The sequence below is a fragment of the Manacus vitellinus genome, unplaced genomic scaffold, assembly GCF_001715985.3.
Source record: "Manacus vitellinus isolate BGI_N305 unplaced genomic scaffold, ASM171598v3 scaffold_1_pilon, whole genome shotgun sequence".
Classification (NCBI taxonomy): Eukaryota; Metazoa; Chordata; class Aves; order Passeriformes; family Pipridae; genus Manacus; species Manacus vitellinus.
This window is the reverse complement of record NW_021939396.1, coordinates 40,674,257-40,689,008: the sequence shown is the minus strand read 5'-3', so window position 1 is coordinate 40,689,008 and position 14,752 is coordinate 40,674,257. Positions and strand designations below refer to the sequence as shown.

The 14,752-nt window shown below is 41.4% G+C and overlaps 1 protein-coding gene across 2 annotated transcripts in view; it reads left to right on the top strand.

The window, feature by feature from the left end:
• Positions 1 to 6,227: 6,227 nt before the first annotated feature.
• SNTG1 (syntrophin gamma 1) overlaps positions 6,228 to 14,752 on the top strand; it is a 335,023-nt gene continuing 326,498 nt past the window's right edge. For both annotated transcript variants that reach the window (XM_018080350.3, XM_018080344.3), the window contains exon 1: positions 6,228 to 6,375. The gene's annotated coding sequence lies outside the window, so the exon portion shown is untranslated. The remainder of the gene's footprint in view (positions 6,376 to 14,752) is intronic.

Here is a 14,752-nt window from a genome sequence, read left to right as displayed (position 1 = left end):
CTGGACTACTGGGAGCTGTGTAGGAACCATGTTTGTGTTCAGTAGATGGCACCAAAGCGTGGTGGAAGAACCACCAGTGGAAGAACCCACCAGTGATGTTGGGAACTATTTCACGGCTGTTGAGTTGCTACTCCATAGCTAGGAGGGGTGGGGAAACCCCCAAAACTTCAAGACTGATTAAAAAGCAATGTTGATTATTCAACAGCTAAGGATCTGGAGTATTTGACTCATTTATGGAGAGAGTCACACAGTTCTGAGCTGGAGTCAGCTTCTTCAAGAAACATCAGCCAGTGGTGCAGCTACTACAGCCCAGATGGTTTTCTCAAGGGTTAGGTGTAGGTCATGCATGCAAACCTCATGCCTTGTGACAGAAAACTGCGTAGTTTTTACAGGATAGTCAAAGTAGGTCAGGTTCTTACTTTTTCATATGTAGAGTTCAGCATACATACACCTAGCATGTTCCTCACAACAAAAGACACCTACATCCCTTCTCTGCAGTACAGCTGCCATTCTTTGCATTTACAGTAGGCACTGAATTCATTCACAGAACACAACATTGCTGTTGTGGAACTGAGGAGGAAAATCTGAGCTAAAGCAGATGTCCTTTCTATTGAAGGTTTGGAGCGATGCTGTGGTGGTTCCAGGCGGGAAGGCTTGCCTTGTTGATCCATAGGCAGAACCACCTCTTCACTTTCTTGGCAGCCATGAAGCAGCTTCTTTTTATCCCTTCTCCCTGGGAGCTACAAGTGTGAAAAAAAATACTGAGCCATCTGAAAGCATTTACTGATGAAATAGTCCTTGCTCTCTTCATCCTCCCACAGGCACACCCTTGGGCCAGGTCGAAGATGCTGGGCAGACTAAGTCCTAATACCCATCTGCAAGGGATTATCTGTAACGGATGTAGTTGTGTACCTAAGCCACTCTTCATAGAGGGGCTTCAGCTCTGGGGTAAAACTGTGACTTTCATTCCATCCACAGAAATTGTCTCAAGTATAGTAATGATCTTTAATGCCAGGGACATAGAAATCATTAAACTATAGCTGTATCCACATATATTTCAAAATGTTTCAAACAATTATCTGAAGATTACATCCTACATTTGAATTACACTGTCTCGTCTCTTAGCTACCACTTCAAAAATTATGAAGGTAACAAATAAATTCTTTCCCATCCTTAGTAATCTTTTATATTTTAATTTTCTTATGGAGACTTTTAAATCCTACAGAGTATTAGTTTATTTTCAAAAGATACTTTTATCAGTTATTTTTTCTTCCAAGTGGAAAAAAGAAATTAGTTTCAAACTTTGCTATGTGTAAAATTGATTTTTAGATGCATATAAGAGAATTTTATCTTCTTTTGGTGATGAAATAGGATAATTGTGATAATGCAAAGATTTTTTTTTACTGAGAATAATACAGAAAAAGCTAATTGATAATTTTCTTAGATCCTACATTTTGCTACATGTCCCTTTTAATTTGTGATAATTGATTTTAATAAAGTAATTACTAAGGCAGATAACTCTGCAGATAATTTCCTTGAAAGTAGTTAAAATCCTGTTACAGTTTTATCCAAATTCTCTTCTAAGTTGAAACTATCCATTAATGAGATGCAAATCAATTATAGACTAGCATAAATAATAACAGTACTAAATATGATGCACAGGCTTGGTGTAAAATTTGGGATTAATGAGAAAATTAAAACTATGAATTTCACAGTTTCACTTCTTTGAGATTCTCTGCTGTTTGGTTTCAATATAGATGGGTTTAAATACTCCAAGCTTTGAGATGATTTGAAACCCCCCAAATTTCAAAGTAAAAATTCATGTAGAATTTATGGAATTGCTAATATCCTGTTTACATGTGAAAAGAAGGATTTTAATATATAAGCATATTTGGTTCTAGTCTGAACAAAACCCTATGTCTCTCTTTGGGCCTATGTGAGTGAGAATTTTAAACGGATTGACAAGAGCTCTTGAGAAACAAATCACAGCAGCAAAGAATATTATGGAATATAGCTGCAGATTTTTTGGCCACCTACAGACTGTAAGAAGTTATTTTGGTCTCCATCATTTCCCCAGTCAGATTTTCAGATTACAAGCCATGGTGAAAAATGACACATTATTTTACATAAGGATGCCAGATACTGGTAAATGGAGTATTTTTGTGAAGCTTAGTTTAGACTGATTGTGGGGAAATGAAGGAATATATTAATAGACTTTTCTGGACATGGTTGTGTGGATTATTATCAGTCTGGGAATGGAAATTAAAAACTAAACAATGCCAGCAGAAATTGGGAATGTGCTCCTCATTTGTACCTCAGTATAGGAAGTACCAATGATGACAGCTTTAGATGATCTTGTGACCTACTTACTATAAAGTGTGTGACACCTGTCCTAGAGGGTGTTACACTTGCTACTCTGATTGTTATCTTTTCCAAAAGTGGATATTGAAAATAGGTTAATTCTATTCTCACAGAGTCAATTAATAACCCATCAGCCATGATGTGTTACCAGAGGTGATAGGACCTGCTACATGAACAGAAAATCCAATGTTGCAGTGATGGATAAAAACACTCTCCACTCTATCTCCCAAAGCATCTTAACATCTTTCTCATATATTCATCTTATTTTCCCCCCTGCTACTAGTACTTTCTTTTCCCATGCAGTTTTTCCCAAGCCTGAGTTCTCTGCTCTTTATTTCCTAGCACTTTCACCAATAGGCTCATGTGTGACAGACATACACATCAGTGTTTGGCTTCCAAATGTCAGAATCTCTGCCCACAATCAAAGTGAGCTATACTTTGAGTAGAAAAAAAAAAAAAGAGATTGGGTACTATAGTAATTTTGCTAAGGGAAAAGGAGACAAATGACCTATTGCAGATAGATAGTCAATGAAATTTTACAAAGGATGTTGCTTGCTTGTTGGGTGACATTATTTCTTTAATTCTCATATTTCTTAAACAATGCAATTTTATCTTTTTGTTTATCCTCTGTTTCTTCCACTTATAATGCTGTTCCTCCTTTGTCACTCCACCATTGTTGGTGACTTAAGTGGTGCCAGGCTGCTGAAGCTGCAAAATCTAGAACAGGAGCCAATCTACCATCATCTTGTTATGTGAAATTTCTTAACTAACATTTCCCAAACTACACAAAACCAATTCTGGCTCACCCACTCTGACTTTAAAGATTGCTTCATGTTCTTGACTACATCATAAGTTTATCTAATATCTGGTTTCTATATATGTAAGAATCTTCTGTTGTGTTTGTGCTGCCTGAAGCAAAAATACAACATAAATGTCACCTTCTAATTATGTGTAAAATTGTCACGCTTATTTCATACAATCATGTGTTCGATAATTATTAAAAGCACTGCACACTTTTTTCACATGGTTTAGTAGAGTTCATCTCTAGCATAGTCTTACTGACAATGAAACTTGTAACATTTACATATTCTAAGAAATGTAGCAATAGTTTGAAAGATCCTGCATTAAAAATATAACAGCTTCCTCTTGTGAAATGAAACTTACTTTTTTGTTTAAGCTATCCTACCCTTCATCATCACACAAAGAAAGAAGCGAGAAGTCTCCATGAAAGATGTCAGATCTTCCTATAGACAGGGGAATATATGTACCAATTAATCTATACCCTGGTTTGAGGTATGTAAAGGCAGATTCAATAGTGAAAACTGAGGAGGTTGTCCCTGTTGGAATTTGAATGTGGGACTGGCTCTAGACAGAGTAGTTAAAAGATCATAAAATATTATTTGTTTCCACTTGTTTTAAAACTGCTCTCTGGTGTTGAGTGTTGACTTTCTCAGCAAAGCATGAGTGAAGAGGGTTACAGTTCCACTTTACTTCTGTCTTTGACTTTGATTAGTTTTTGGTTCATTACATTTAATTTTTTTCAATTTTCAGACATATATTTCAATCATCCCAGTCTTAACATATGTATAGTTGTGATCATTTATTTTTTCACTCTTGTCAGGAGAACTGTCAGTTCAAAGCAGTCAGTCTTTCAGTAGAATCACAATAGAGTGGATATCTTGGCTAGCTTGTAGCTATCAAGAACTCTGTTAACATCAATATAGTATCAAGAAACAGGGAAAAAAATAAATATCTGTATCTCGAGATGAGAACTACAGTACAAATCTGTTTAATTAGTCATGAAACCTATCACTGCATATTCTCATGCATTTATCAACTCGACAGTTAACTTTATTCTTCAAAGCAACTTTATTATCTTTGCATTTAACCTGCACGAAGCCATCTTTTTAAATCCTTTCCCCCCTCAAATGGCTCACTGCACATTATTGAAGGTAATATTTATAAAAGGAACTCATAATGAACAGAAACATTTTGTTTGCACCAGCTTGGTTGAAGATCCCTTAACTGTAAGATGCCTGTGAAAATCACTTTTCATTACAAGGAGCTTAGAACAGTTAACAGGAAAAGGGGTATCGGAGGAGCTGCAGTAAAGCAAAGCTCAAACGCCTTTTACCGGACTTTAATCGTGACCACCCTCCCTGACGTTCTCAGCTTAACTGACGAAAAACATTTCCAAGAGCTGGAAGGGGGCCCAGAGGATGCGGATGAGACCACGGCTGATCCCCCCGCTCCTAGTTTAGCAAAAGCCCCCCGACGGGCTGGCTCTCCCGCAGAACAAGCAGGTGCGGACGCTACGCTGAGCGGCCTCAGATCCGCGGGATTCCTTGCCCGCAGCATCCCGCAGCGCTCGCTGCGGCGAGCCTGGCTGCGGCACCGTCCAGGGAAAGCGGGCTGCTGAGAGGCGGCTCCGGCGGCGGGTTCCCCGCGATCCCTTTTGCTCCTTTTTTCCTGCAGTTAATTCTGCCTTCGCGGGGCAGGTCGATGCTTGGCGGCCCCGTCCCGCGGCGACACGCGGCCCCCCCGCGGCGGCCGCGGGAGGTGTGTTCATACATATACATACATATATATGTGTTATATATATGGGTGTGTGCGTGTGAATGACTCATAGCTGAGTTATTCTGTGTCATCGCAGCGCTGTCCGACGGGGACGGCGATGCCTGCAGGGGATCTTCAGCGAGGCGCCGTGTGCGCTGTTGGAAGCACGGACGTGTGGAGCAGGAGGGCGAGAACCACGCAGGGCTTTAGGGAGGCACAGGGGAGGTTGTCCCTCACCCCTTTGCTCCCCTGGGCCCCCTCCTTATCCAAGACAGCCCGGCAGAGCGGGGCTGGATGTTCGCCGGTGCGGGGTCGGGGCCGCAGAGCCGTGCCCCGGGTTAGTGACTGGGAGACGAGGCGGGGAGAAGAAGGCAGCGCCGCTGCCGCGCCAAGCCAGCTTGGCAAAGTGGTAGAACCGGCACCAAATTTCTTCCCAATATGGGGGTCGATGTACGTTCCCTCTGGCGAGCGACCAGCCTATACCCAGTCATACGGCTGGGAGAAAAGGCAGCCGGGGCAGCCGAGCAAAAGCGGAGGCTCGCTGAGGCGGGAGGGGGGTGGATAACTTTCCCGCCGTGGCATGGGGCGAGAGGACAGCCTCAGCCCCCCAGGACCGAGGAGAGCTCGCGGGCTCCGGGCACTCCGCGACCAGGGGAAAACACCGCCGCCCCGGCGGGGCCGGGCGCAGCTCCAGGGCCGAGGCCCGGGAGGCTCGCTGCCCCTACCCGCCGGGGTCCGCCGGCCGCGCCGCGGCGGGACGGGGCTGCCTCTCACCGGTGGTCTCAGCTCACCCTCTCGGGGCCGGTCGGGAAGCGGGGCCCGCTCGACCGCCGCTCGCCCCTCTCCGCGCGGGGGCCCGCCCGGGGGCAGGGCTGCGCGTCACCGGATCTGGTGGCGCCGGCAGGCGGCGGCGTTTACGGAGCGCCCCGGGAGCGGAGGGGGCGGGCGGGGGTCCCGGGCCGGCGGCCGCATCGCCGCGCCTGGCTGCGGTCCGCGCTGGCGGCGGCGCCGCCTCGCCTCCCTCGCCTCGCCGCGCCTCGCCTGGCCGCTGGCGCCGCCGCGAGGGGCGGCGCTGCCTCCCGCACTCCCCGCCCGGCGCCCCCGCTTCGTCTCCGGGAAGGGCGCGGGACCCAACGCTCCCCCTCGGGCACGGCGGCGGAGTTCGAGCCCGCGGCGGCGGCTGGGGCTGGGGTGCGATGCCGTGTTTAGGCCGGCGGCCCGCCCCGAGGTAGCAGCCGGCGGGAAGGATCGCGAGTTGCCGGGGCTGTGGCTGGCACCATGGGCACCGGGCGGGGGGCGATGGCGGCCGGGGCTCCCTGCGCTCCTCGGCTGAGCCCCGGGGATGTGCCGGCACCCGGTGGAATTATTTTGGAACTAGCGCGGAGCGGTGGGAGGAGGGCGAGTGGCACAGCGTTTCACCAGCTGCGAGGAGGTCGTCCGGCTGTGCTGTATAGGCAAGTAAGCGCTCCTTTTCTGTTGCCTTTTCGCTACCTTCTCTTCGTCTCGAGCGACTTTTTTTTTGCAGCCGCTGGTCGCACGCTCCTGGTTTGGAGGCAGGATGGTCGGCGGCGCCAGCGGCAGTTCTCAGGGGCTAAGGTGCGGGAGGCTGGTGGCCGGGATTGCAGGGGAGCCCCCTCCAACTCCGCCGGAGTCCGCCGCGGGCATCCCGCCGATGCGGTGCTCCGGCGCACAGCCGGGCAGGAAGCTCCATGTCCCAGCGCTTCCCACTTCTGCAACTCTAAGAGGTGATGCCTTCTTACAGGCGTTAATATAAAATGCCTTCTCCTTTGTGCTGAGCTGTAACTAAATTGTAGGAGTCCCTTAATTGCTTTCTATCAGTGCTTCTTGTGGGAAAGAGGCAGAATGCATGTCAGCCTTTCATACTCACTTATGAATTCAGACAGTGAACCCAGAGTTTTGATTTGTTTGCCTATAACTTTTTTGTGCCCTGCTTAGGGATTTCCATTGAGATGCTCTTGCTGTGAGGTTATGGTTTGTCCAGCCTTGTTTGTTTGCTTACTTTTAGCCTGTGGATATTTATTGCTATACTTGACATAGCCACGAAAAAAAAGTTGACTGTAATTTATTTCAATGTATGGAGGACAGGTTGCAGGCAGGGGACTAATTCTGCTCTCAGAGGAACTCCACTTCAAAGGAGGAGGCCCATGGGGCTGTAATCTCCAGCTAAAAACTCAGAGAGCTCAGAGCAGACCTGTCACACTGTAAAGAATGAGTTCTGTTCACTTTTCAGCAGTGATAACATATAAGCTAAGCTGCCTGCCTTCCCATATCTATGAAACACCTGCCTCTGAAACGCAGGGAATAGATATGTGAATTCTGGGCAGGTTTAGAAGAAGGCAGAACTTTAGACAGTGTTTAATTAAGTTTGCTCTTATTGATTTCCTCCATGTCATCTCTATGAGCCTGAAAACTGCAATCTATTACAGTGACCTTGATGCATGTTGCGTTCTAACATGAAAGCAGCACAGAATAAAAGCATTTACACAGATTTATAGCTAAGGTCTGATGTTTCACTAGGAGCTCAGTTCCACTGACTATGGTAGTTTCAGCAGGGCATGGTATGTGTGTAGGAAATAACTTGCTAATGGTGATGAAAGTATAAGTTGCAGTGTTGGAAACATGTCCTGCAGAAAATGCCAATGTGCATGAAACGTCTGTTGAGTTTTGGATATTTCATTTTCTAATCAGTGAGATCTGAAGCCAAAAGGAGTGTGTGGGTGTGTGTGGCAGTCTTAAGGTTTCCCAGGTTAATGCACTTTGATTTGTCAGCAGTAAGAGATCTTTTTATGCACTGAAATACACTTTTTTTAATAGATAAAATATTGACATGATATGATTTAAAAATGTTGGAATGTCCATACGGTGAACATGTAACTAACTCAAGTTTATAGCTGAATGATAAAGTAAACATTTCCTGTAATGGTTGATGGAGATTATTGAGGGTAAATTGGCTGAGGGGAATGTCATTTGTTTCAGTGCAGTTTACGGATAGTGTTCCTGTGGTTCATATTTCTGACTCTCTGAAGATGCTGTGAAACACAAATAGAATAGCTGTTGCTAGACAGTGGGATGCAAACCTATCTGTTACTTAAAACACTCAGTTTATTCTGCTCGTATCAAAAAATATAGTTTGTAGCGAAGTCTGCCTATGGTTTTATTGTAGTAATTCCTTCGTCTGTTGCAGAGTGGCAGACTTTCACTAGGCATGTGCAAGGGAGATCATGAAACACTGAAGCATGCAGTGATGTGGAATTCATTTGGGGTCTGTATTACATTAGAGGTTTCCACAATTAACATAAGTAAATGCTTATGCCTGATTATATAAATAAAAGGAGTTTAAAAATTGTATTAGCTTTGTCACTTCTCATTCATGTTGCAGACCCCTCTTCCTCGTTTTCTTTTTAGTCCTTCAAACTAATCTAATGCTGTTCTCACTCTTTGCCTGGAGAGGAAGAAAACACAATTTAATGATGTATCATTTGGCTTTTGCAGTATCTTGTCCTATAGCTATGAAATAATCTAGTGAAGGTCCCCATCACTGAATTAAAGAACATGGTGCTCTAGACTTTCACTTACAGTTAGGTTTTCACTCTTACGTGGCTGAAGAACCGAGTTTTAGCAAGGTCTAATAGAAAAAAAATGAATGCTTCTTTTTCTGTTAGAAACTTGAAAAGAAAGAGGAAGGTAAGACTTGAGGTCTTTAAAGATATAGTTTAGAATATTCACTTCTAGGTTTTTAATCAGAACCCTTTATCTTCACATGTTTTCTTTATCTTTTACTTGATACTTGTCAGAAGACTTCCTGCATAGTTATATTTTATTTTACAATGTGTGTAGTTCTTAATTTTAAAAACTCAGGAGTGGCTGTCATAGGGTTTACTGTAAGGCTATTTTAGTATCCTCTTTAATGTTCTGTATCCCACTTAGCTTGTATCTTTTGAATCTGAGATTTCCAAAGTACAGTATATTCAACTTTATAGTATGCGTTTTTGGTTTAATACTATGGAAATCTCTATAATTAGAGAAGATGTTGACTTGATTTAGAATTGTCAGGGCAAGCTCAGAAATTGTGTTTAATTCCTAATTTTTTTTTGTGTTTACTCAGACATGTTTTTTGGCTTTTTGGGCATAGTGTTCATGAACTGACTGAAATACTTATAAGCAAAATTAAACACACCAACAGTTAAACAGGATTTTTCTAGTCAGCCCAACCCAGTTGAGTGTGTCATTTCTATTTATTCATTTTAGATTGAATATTGAGAAAAACAAGAGCTGTAATCTGCTCTCAGTTCTTCCCTCTGAAGTGCTCAGATAATGCTTGTATTTTAGCACTGGTCCTTGTGCCTGAGCTCTTACCAGTAGTCATTGCCAGGTCTGCTTGCATGAATTGTTAAAAAGATAAGGAGTTGTAGTGAATGATAAGAAACATCAAATGGATTTAGTGTGTCATGTTTCTTGGCCCTTCTCATGGCTGTGCTTTCAGTTTAGGTTTCCCGGGGAGAGGATTGAATGTGGTTGGATTTAATCCCAATGAGAGTCTGCTACATCAACTTGTACCTTTGGCAGTATGCTGTGACACTGGCTCAGCATAATTACACAGATGAACTTCTGTATTTTCCCTGAGTTTGCTTACCATCACTGGAAGAGTCACAAAGCCTTACTGTCGTTGTGGCCTACCTATATTTTCTGCATTCCTGTTGCAGATTTTCTGAGAAAGCATACATTAAAAAACAAAACCAAAACAGATCATGCCTCAAGATCCAGCTATAATCAACATCAGGAAATGCAGTGGAGACACAGCCAGGGAAATTCACGCATATATTTAATTATCCGAGGGAGAAATTATTATCCATCTTGAGAGACTGATTTAGTAGGTGATGTGTCTACTCCTTATGAAGAAGAGGAGCTATGTGATATGCAAACAAGGCTTTTTCCCACTGCACACTTAAGATGTGGCTGTCATTACCATTTGAAACTATGAGATTTATCTTCAATAATAAACTGGAATTGGCCAAAAGAGGTGAAATGGTCTGCTGTGTGATGAGTCTGGTTTTGCAGTAGCCAAGGACTGCGTTGTTTCCTGGGGACGTGCTCTCTTCAATTTATTAAAGTAATGAATAGAGGGAAACTAATCAAGAAGAGTGTTTGGGATAAGATTAATTTCATTAATTCTCCAGTTTACTTTGGGTAATGTTGGACAAAACCATGGAAGTTCTTCACTGTGGTACTAATCCAAGTGTAGCAGTAGTTTTGACTTACATATGTATAAATGTTCTAAAAGGTGGGATTGGGGTTTTGCATGTGAGGCCAAAACATGGATAAATGATACTGCTGGACACAGTCTGCTGTGCCACTCAGGTACTTCAGAGATAAGGCATGGATGATTAATGGAAGTCTCTGCTGTACATTCCACTATGAAATGTAGGAGGTCCCCCATGCCAAAAGCCAAGTGCAGCTGAACAGAGTCTTGCCCTGAGGATGGAAGTGGATGTTCCAGATGTGGAGTAAGACCTGGAGCAGAGCAAAGTCCCACACTGGTGCTCACAGGGTACTTTTCAACAGCCACTGAAACTCCTGTGTGAGATGTGGTTGAGGTAAAGGCACTGATGTTTTACTGCTTTAGTACTGGCATGGATATTGAGTCTGTGAAAAAACTCGTAACTTCAGAGATGCCATGAGTGCAGTTGATTGTTGGCTCAGTTGATTATTCTGCAGGTCATTATCCTCTGGAGCTCATCTCAAGAGTGTTGAATTCTCTGTTTTTGCCTATGAAGTATTTGTCACTTGCTGTTAGATTTCAGTGTTTCTTCCTTGGTCAGGTGAGATTTTGGTTCAAAGATATGCTTTTAAAGCTTATGATGACATCGAGCACTTCTGAAATGTTCATTGCTTGGAGCTTCTGAGATAACATTATCAGAGGAGGAGAAGTTTATTCATCATATTCTTCTGAAGTCTGGCTTTATTTTAATTTTTGTTCATTCTCAATGTGTTTTTTTCAAATAGTAAACAGAGTATTGGGTTTTGTGTTGAAGATGTTAGAAATGACTCCTTAAGTAAATTTTATATTGCCTTTGATCAAATTATTCAAATAGAATTAGATTTAAGTGTGAGCAAATGCTGTTTGAATAAAACACATGCCTTTTCCCCCTCCACTTGTATTAAATTTATTTTAAAATATACAGCTAAGAATATATATATGTATGCTATAAATATATATGTAAAGAAGTAAGAATGGGAGCACTGTTTCTGACATTCATTTTTCTTCCCCTTTCTGTCAAAAATTAAAGAGAATTTCATCTCATGAGTGATAGTTATCATACCCTCTGATTCTTTCTAGGTGTTCTTTCTGGCCATTTTTATTGAATTTAGTTTAAAAATGGCTCTGAATTAAACAAGTATAATACTAAGATCTTGGAAATCTTTTAAAATCTTTTCAAATACATAATATAGCTGTTAATATTTGCCTTACTTTAAAGCACTGATTCTTAATTACAGAATTGTTTCTGAGATGCTTTGCTGTTTCTAAATATATCTTCATTCAAAATTATGTAAGGTAGCTTTTTCTAGTTTCTCTGTATGGCAAGATGTTTTGATTGACTCTTTTAAGAGTTATGAATAATGAACTGTATGTTTCAGCTTCAGCAACACAAATGGACATTGATTTTCTTTGGCTTGCTTTTGACCCCTAAAGAAGTAAAGCCATTAGAATTTTGCTTGTAAAGGAACTCTTTGCTCTCTCTCCTTCATTTTATATATATTATAAACAGCCTTTCAGAACTAATCTATGCTAATCAGGTTTTTTTCAAGTGAAAACCGAGGAGAAAATCATCAGCTCTACAGTTGTCTTGCAGTTCTAGGTTTCATCACACACAGCTGTCTGCCTGTATCCATTACCAGTTGGTATCGCAGCTGTATGTTGCTGAATGCAGCAGAATTCACAAACAGTTCTTCTCACAACTGTTTTAATTGGTTATTAAATGGCAAACATTTATGTGGCAGTATAAGGGTTTGGTCCATGCAGAGTAGTTGTTGTTGTGTAACAAAACACACGCTGATGCATGGGTAGAGTTCCTAATTGAAGACAGATCTTGAGTAAAAATCAGCGTCAGACCTGTGTCTCTGTGGATTTTAACATTTGGAGTTGCCTTCATTTTCATTCTGTGAGTTATGTGTTTTACTTTTTTTATGAAACAACTGCGTGAATATGGAATGCAGAGGTAAAATGTAAAATATAAAGTATAAAAGGTATAAGTGGTAAAATGCAAAAGTAGTCTTTTGAAAATCAGCCAGAGGAATGGATATAAAAGCAAACTGGTGTTACAAGAGTCAGAGGGGTTAACATGTTATGAACAGGGCATGATTGGGCCTTGCCGGGGGTGAAGTTAGTGGCAGGGCTCCCTGCCTCCAAACTAAGCAACTCCATTAATGGAAGTGCAAAAATAGCTACTCTCTTGCTTTTTCAGCTGAAGCAACTTCTCTGTCAAATACAGCGACATTCATGAAGGAATTTTATTGAGGGAAGACATTTCCAGGCAAAGTGTATAGAAATCATGATAGCATCTGATGATCATCACCTCTTGCCATATTTTAGCTCACTGAGTTAAGGAAGGACCTTCCTGGATAATTGAATGCACAAGTAGATAATTTCTTTCTACACCATGTCATTAGTCTTTCAACTAGTTAATTAAGCAACTGTAGTAATAGTTCATCATATGCTTCTTTTCACCACTTATTGTCTTACGTAGCTGTGAGGTTGCTTGGGCTGTTTTCTTGGGATGTCAATTAAAATTGCTTAAGTTTCAGTTTATTAATCTGTTTTATGCATCAGCTTTCCTTTTCACTACATTAAATAACCTATTTAACCTCCAAAGAGAGGGCTGATCTTACTGATCAGGAATTATATTCTATTTGTTGTATTATTCTCCGTGTTCTCAATGCTATATACGTTTGTGAAGTTTTCTTTTTAGTTTAGAAAAACCCTAAACCTTCTGTTTTTTTGGTAGATGGACTAGAAAGTATTCATTGTATGCTCTGATTAATGGACAAATTCTGTTGTTAACAGTGATTTGATATTGCCATTTCTCACTGTGCTCCTACACATGTAGGAGCCTTACTGCCTTTTTTAACCTCTTCATGATGTTACAATACTTCTTTCTGAAATGAAAATCTCAAGGTTAATCTCAAGCATTAATTATTCTCCTCATGTAATACATCTTGCATCCAATTGATCGCTTTCTCAAGTGTGAGATTCTGTAGTTTTTTGTGCTGTGTTTCTGTGTCTATATACAACTCTTTATTGAGACTAATATATAATTTATTCTATAGTCTGTATTTATGGGATTGAGTTCATGATTTTTTCTCTTTGAAATGAGACTTGATTTTTGCTTTTATAGTTAACTCTATAGTAGTTGTCTAACTACAGGAAAGACATTTTTTCTGGGGAAAAAAATTTGGGAAATGAAAAGTAAAGTATTTTTGGAATAAGTTTCCTTTTGGAAAATTACAAAAGCATTATCCAGCATCTTCTTTTACTCTCAAGAGCATAAAATGACATAACACTTTTTTTGCTAGCTACTGCATGGTAGTACCAACCACTATGTGTATACAGCCATATGCCTTCTATACAGTTCTTTGACGGCTGCAGAACTCTGAGCCTGAGATCACCAGGAGCTGGGGTCATAAACATCTAGACAGACTGTATGAAAGGAGGCAGTAAATATAGTGGACTTGCTTTTTCATTCTTTATGCTGTGATAGAGAGAGGATGTGTATGACCCTTGAAAAGAAGAAAAGGTGAATAGCTGCATTTCTAGACAAAGCGGAGAGAGAACTGTAAGAAGGACAGAAGCAAGATGTTTGATGAGAGAGCTGCTGTCCATGTTCTTGAGGGGAAAGTGGTGTTTTCAAGACTGCAATTGTTCAGTAATCTTCAGAACTGCATCCTTGAAATACAGATCTGCTGCTCATATTCTGCCAGAAACATGTTCCGTTTCCATATGAGAAATATCTGGGTAAGGCTGTACCTGTGTCATTGTTCTCCAAAAGTCACATGAATTCCCAATATTTAAAGCAGGAACTCATGTGCAAGAATTCAGGTGCATCCTTAGATGGACCACTACCTTCTACAGGTCCATTTGTGGACGTAGTTGAGATACTTTGGTTCTTTGGACTTTCTGAGATTGGTCTCTAAGTGCATAAGAAGCAACATGAAAATTAGTGAAGTCCTCATGTTGTCTCATGTTAGGAGAGACAAAAAAGTGGTATCATCAGGACTTCTCTTTCTTTTTGCCCTCCAATACATGTACATACATGTATCTCTGTCTCAAGATTAATTCTGTTATAAATTTGGCTTCCTACACATGCCTGTTTTTATAAGACTCTATATTATTCAAAAGTCTCTGACAACTAAGTGGAGTTACGACCCTCATTTCACAATTCTAATTTCCATAGGAAAATTGTCTATAACAAACAGCTGAAACCAGCTTTAGAGGCAATTGTAAAAGTGTAAAATTAAGATTGTGAGCTTTCTAAATACCAATTCTGCTTCAGAGAAAGTGGATGAGAAGGAGTCTGCTTTCGTGGATCAAGCGTCAATATTGCCTCAGTTACAAAGCAATACAGAAGTTTAACTTATATTCCTCGTTTTATGACAGCAGATTTGTCTTTTTTGGATGGCAAGAAGTATCTTAGATCTTCCTACATATAAGATCTCTCTCTGCAGGCATTTAAAGTGCTGGAAAAACCTCTGCACAAAAGCTCACAAAAATTATGAAGTACTTTGAAGTTTTGCAATTGCAGCTAAATGTCACTTTCTG